General features: G+C 42.2%; 1 protein-coding gene across 1 annotated transcript in view; it reads right to left on the reverse strand.

The window, feature by feature from the left end:
* LOC106093635 (cell adhesion molecule Dscam2) overlaps window positions 1–767 on the reverse strand; it is a 367,625-nt gene extending 366,858 nt beyond the window's left edge. Inside the window, exon 1 of the mRNA XM_059365962.1 lies at window positions 431–767. The gene's annotated coding sequence lies outside the window, so the exon portion shown is untranslated. The remainder of the gene's footprint in view (window positions 1–430) is intronic.
* Between the last annotated feature and the right edge of the window lie 5,633 nt (window positions 768–6,400).

Below are 6,400 nucleotides of genomic sequence, written 5' to 3' on the forward strand. Positions count from 1 at the left end.
AGAGCCTTAAGGTACACATATGTGCGCATTTTAAAATTCATAAATCTTCTAACATCATGTGTCAAAATGACTTTTGGCCAGGAAAACGGGTCATATGGCCTATGGTGCACTTATAGAATGCCACGATGTGTAATTCGAATCCTTTCCTATATCGGCTGTGACATTATGGCAGAGATATTTCATTGAATTTAGAATAGGTGGTGTATATTTGTGTTTGTCGTATTTGTTGTTGTTGTATAAACACATATTTACTTGATGGTATTCAGGTTTTATCGCTCGAATTTGCAATTCACAATTCAATTGTCATCGAAACAATTGACAAATCTGCTTCACATCGATTATCCATAAAAAAAAGAAATATTTGCGCGCACAACACTTCAACGGAGCCAAGAGAGGAGAAAGACACTTTAGTTCGATTGGAATTTTTTACGATTAACCGACGGGAAAATGAATCTGTATTAAATGCCTTTGGATGTAAACGCATACACGCACGTTCAAACGAGGGGAAGGAAAGGAGACCTGAGAAACACTCTCACGCGTTCGGCGACGTACCAACAGTTAAACTGATAACCGACCGAAGGAACGAACGACCGGAACAGACCTCTTCAATCAATCAAACTTGTGTCGCAATCCTTTTTATGGAATTGGAAAGTTTCCATGGATTTATTGTTGTTTCACAAAATTCCCATTTCTCATTCATTTCTGACCTATCCGTAACAATGAACGAGTGTGATAACTCGGGTGGGGTGGGTCGGGAGGGAGCTATTGGGGATGTCACTTTTGGCAAATGAACACAAAGGCAAACACTAACAACAAGAACAGGATGATGTCTACCCGTCAGAATGTAGCCGTTAACGATGCGAACTAAGAACCGTCCTAAATGAAGAAGCTGCAATGACTGAACAACACAGCAAGGATGCAGTGTCGTCGAGAGTTGTGGCATTGGTAAGCTTTTCTTTTGTGGGTGGAGCAGAAAGAGTGAGGATTTGAAATGGAATAAAGCTCTTTTGCTCTCTATTAGGCTGTTTGTTGTTGTTGCGGTGGAGAGTGTTTTGCACTGTTACCCTGCTCTGCGCTGCTCTCTTTACGTGCTCTATACATTTCTTTCACATTTTTTGTTTTCTCTTTTACGATGCTGTGATAGAATAAAAGGCACCATCATCATCATAATTCGATGGAATATTATACGGCGGAGGTATATGAAGTGTTAATGTCGTCAACAGCTGCGATAAGATCACGTTAAGGATGATAAACAAGAAGCCATTGAATTGCAAATGTACTGCCGCAATAGGTCTTCCTTTTTGGTTTCTTTGAACTCACGTTAACCCACCAGTTACAATATTTGAGTAGGACATTCAGTGGGCTGTGTGGCGAGCAAATCACACATTCACATCGCTTCACACAAAATATGGAAGATGTAAAAAAGTATACGCTGCAGTTTCTCGATATCGCGTAAAATATCTACTTATTTGAAACACAAAATTCCCAGACATAAGAAGTAGTATCTGTATCTATCAAAATTTTAAACGCAAAAAAAAAACATTACCCATAATCTTACGGTGGGATATATTCAGAAGTCAGAGAATGTATGGACAATATCTAGTGAGGAAACACTAGAACTACTCGTTGATACACATTTTTCGGGAAATTCTCCAACGGACAACAGGGCGCCAGACGAGGTTGTCACTGATATGCATTCATATGAGGCTGTTAGGGAAATTGTGTCTGAGCCGAAAATCCCTTTGGGTGATAAGAAGTTTCGACTCCTTTAAGTCGCCAGGCAAATTCTTGTTTGAACCGTTGAGTGGAGCGGACGTATTGTTATTTCACTTCGCAAGAAATTTCCTGTAACTCGCAATAAGTCATTATTTTTCTAAGAAAAATTTAAGCCACTCAAGGATAGCTGCGATAGAGGTTTTCATTAGGTGGTCGATGATCTGCGTCTGTTTCCAGTGGAGCGGCAGATCTATTGCCCGGGAGTAGGCTTAGAATGAACTCCAAAGACCCAACAGCTGCGGTGGTGGTATCAGGCTGTAGCATGTTGTCTGCTACTGCACCTCGACTGGTGGAGCTGCTGCTCCAGGCTCCCTTAGCCGACAGACGACTGGACAGCAGGGGCTTTTGAGGAAGAAGCCTGGTTCGAGTCAAAAGGACAAGGACTTAACTATTCTTTCTTCGCATGCCTATAATTTGCCTAGGCCATCGGCTTTCCCCGACAAACCAACATGATCTTTTAGTGGTTGGAATATCAGAAGACACATCGCTCTCAGGTTTATTGAGAGGCTTGATGCGAATGATACTAAGACTCTCACTAATTGGGAGAGAAATACCCTAAATTGGGCTCGGGAATTCGTTGCACAGGCTACCCCAAAGACTACACGTCTAGATTCGGAAACTGCACCGCAATTAACCAGAAAGCTGCATACCTAGGAGTAATTGTAGTGGGATAATCAATGGCCTGTCATCAGTATACTCCGATGTCCTTGCGGAATTTCCTGGTCTCCTGAAGTTTGTGACGATGCAGGCTGGCATCGATGCCGATACGGAATAATTGCCTTCGGCGATCAACGCTCAATTGAAATGTATCGTTGTGCGCTAAAAAAATTGGTGAGATTTGGCCAGGTGCAGCATTAGATTTAGTTCAGAAGGAAAATATTCCTTCTCGACCATGGCGCATGCTTGGATACCAAGGATTCCCTCAGATCCTGAAGCGATACTTGGAAGACTAAGGGAATGTAATCCTAATCTTTCAACCACCGACTGGAAGAGACCGAAGAGACAGACCGTAAATCCCCCTGCCAAGGAGAATGAAAGTCACAGATCCTGTATTCTTGAAATAAATAAGTCTCATTACTGGCTGTCTTCCCTATATATGGTACACGATTCAGAGATGCCGCCTTCAAACTTTATGTCGCTGGTTCTTCCGCTTCTGTAGGGAAGAAAAGCCTCATTGTAGAAAGTGATGCTAATGCACATCACCAGATATGGGGAAGTTAGAATGCCAATGAAGGGGGTGGGCTGCTTATTTAATATATTTTAAGTTTCAATATGGCGATTTGTAATAAAGGGGATAAATCGACCTTTATTACCAGGAAAAGGCAGGAGGTACTAGATATTACCTTTGTACCGGAAGAAGAATATGCAACTGGGAAGTGTTGGATGCCCACAGCTTCTCCGATCATCGTTATATTAGTTTTGTCTTGGAGAAAATACTGCAGAAGTGGTCCCTCGGCTAAACAGAAGAAAAGCGGATTGGGATAAATTTCGGCACAAATTCAGCACCACTATCCCATCTAGACTAGAAAAGGAGGTGGAAACTATGAAGGATATTGACATGGTGGTCAAGCGAATCACGAAGGCCCTGAATGACTCGCTTGTGTCAGCATGCCCTAGTGCCAAGCCAAGGGGCAAACAGCGAACGCCATGGGGGACCCCAGAGCTGGTTGGTATAACGACGTGGCCAACGTGGCGCCAGAAGAGGTTGTCGCTGATATGCATTCGTAGGAGGACTTTAGGGAAATTGTTTTCGAGCCGAAAATCCTTTGGGCGATAAGAAGTTTCGATTTCTTTAAGTCGCCAGGCCCTGATGATTTATTACCGGTTGAATTACAAGCTGTGTCTGACAGACTGGTTCCCTGGTTTAGTGAGATATACTATGCTTGTATCACAATGTCATATGTACCTGTGGGATGGAGACACGCGAAGGTCATTTTCATTACGAAAGCAGGAACACCCTACCACACGAAGGCGAACGATTTTCGTCCTATAAGTCTGTCATTCTATATACTGAAGACTCATTAGAGGTTGGTAGAAACATATCTTAGGAAAAAGGTTTCTTGAGATCGCCAGTCGTGGCAGCAGCATGCATATAGTAAAGGTAAATCCACTGAAACAGCCCTTCACGATCTAGTCGGCTACATAGAGGGTTCTAATGCTGTCAAAGAATATACAATGGAAGCATTTCTTGACATTAAAGGTGCTTTAAATAATGTAAAACCGAGGTCAATCATGAAGGATTTGGAGTTTCTAGGCATCAACTCTACCGTAAGAAAGTTTATTAATAACAATAACTAATAAATGCATTACAGCAGGCTTGGGATCTGTGGATGGGTCAGCAGAGGAACACCTCAAGGAGGTGTACTGTCTCCTCTAATTTGGAATATAGGCATTTACAATATATTATTGTCTTTGGAAAAAAAAGGTGTGAACGTGGTCGAGTATGCTGATGGCATGGCAATTGGTTTTAGGGGAATGTTTCCCAGCACTCTAAGAGATATACTTCAGGAAGCTCTACGTGCAACAGCATAGTGGGCAACCGAAAATGGTCTAGGTATAAATCCGTGCAAGACAGAAGTAGTTCTTCTCATCAGGAGATACAAGTTGCCTACAGTGGAACTTGTCTCCTTGGGTGGAGAGAATGTTCCATTTACAGAAAGCACAAAATACCTGGGTGTTTGGCTGGACAGGAAATTGAACTGCAAATACAACAATTTGGAAAGGGCAAGAAAGGCAACTCTTGCCCTATTAACCTGTAAGAGAGCCCTAGGCAAAAGTTGTTGGCTTAGACCGCGTGGCATGCATTGGGTATATACTGCAGTTGTCAGACCTGTAATGCTGTATGGTGTTGTGGTCTGGTGGACGGCGTTTCAAAAATCCACCTACTGCTCAATACTTAACTGGATCCAAAGGATAGCTTGTTTGTGCATCACAGCCGCAGTGCGGAAGACACCATCTGATGCATTGAATTTAATGCTACATCTAATGCCTCTGGACATTGCGGCTAGACAAATTGTAGCAACCACTGCCGTGAGTTAAAGGTGGCTACGGACACTGTGTTATCCTTGATACAAGAAGTGTGGATTACACTATACCTGAGCCGTTTTTTGATAAAAAATACTGTACCACTTTTCCTGATAAAACCGGTCGGAACTACGATATCACTGGCAACATAAGTTACATAGACTTCTATATGGATGGTTCCAAACTAAACGACCAGGTGGGCTTTGGGGTGTTCTCTAAAGATGTAGAACTGGTCATATCGAGAAGATTACCAGATCACTGCAGTGTGTATCAAGCAGAGATCCTTGCAATTAAGGAAGTTGTGGAATAGCTAAGATATAATGTCATTACGACGATTGGCATAAATATCTTCTCAGACAGCCAGGCAGGCAATTAATCGCTGGAGAACGTATTTCTGAGCAGAAAACCCGTCCTCGTCGCAGATCTCTCAACGAAATGGTTGAACAGTTCAAAATTCACCTGTTCTGGGTGACGGGCCAGTGAATTGTTTAGCGGGTGAGCTTGCGAGACTAGGAACTGCCCTACGCATTCCAGGGCACTGGAATCTGTGGGCATGCCTCTAGCGACATGTAAGCTAAATTTTTTGGTCCGGGCCCGAAGGACAACGAATGATAGATGGTCACAAAGAGGGGGCTGTGAGTATTCCAAACCAATATAGTCTAATCTAGACTTGAAGAGGTCTACCGCTTTGCTGTCATTGGCTAGAACAGACGTCTCAGCCATTGCGTTCGTCATGACAGGTCACTGTTTAAACGGAAAACATGCTGACAGATCGAAGGCTGCCAGCAACGACTTTTGCAGGAGCTGTGAGGACATCGGGGAAGAAGAGATTATAGAACACCTTCTGTTGTGTGTGTCACGCATTAGCAGTTAGAAGGCGTTCCACTTTAGGTTGTCATTTCTTTGAGAACCTGTAGGGTTTATCGCATGTGAACATTCGCAAATTATTGGGCTTTTTAAAGCGATCTGGATGATTCAACGGTAGGAACTAGAAGACATGTTCCTTCTTCTGTTCCTGTGATAGGCAGACTGCCACTTAAACCTAGCTTAACCTTACCATACCCACCCCCCGATCTGGTTGAAATTTGCCACTAAAACTTCTATCTTGACGCTCAACTACCGTGTCAAGTATGTTCCGTTTCCGTCTATTAACTGTATAGCTACATTTGTGAGGTATCCTGCCATGTTAAACTTCTCTACAAAGTGACGTTTAATTCAAAATTGAAATTTCAAGCTATAACAAAGGATTACACTCTATTCGAAAGGGAATTAAATTCTCTTTCATATTCCAGAAAAAATGGTCTTAGGACATATAACCTAGTTGTAGTAGGTTCATGAACATACACTTTTTTGGTTTTTCAAACTAACATGATTTTGCATGATTTTTGTGCAAATATTTTCGACAAGACTATAAGACGTATAACCTTGAATTTTAAACCTATCTGTTTCAGGCGTTGAACTCTTTTTCCAAACTTGCTTCAGTGGAAATCATAGTTTGTCCTATCTTAAAATAATAAATTTCTGGCGACTATTAAATTTTTAGGTTTTTTTAGAAAAACCAGGAGATACAGTTGAATATTTAAGCGAATCCAGCTTCGAA

Source organism: Stomoxys calcitrans, chromosome 3 (genome assembly GCF_963082655.1).
Source record: "Stomoxys calcitrans chromosome 3, idStoCalc2.1, whole genome shotgun sequence".
Classification (NCBI taxonomy): Eukaryota; Metazoa; Arthropoda; class Insecta; order Diptera; family Muscidae; genus Stomoxys; species Stomoxys calcitrans.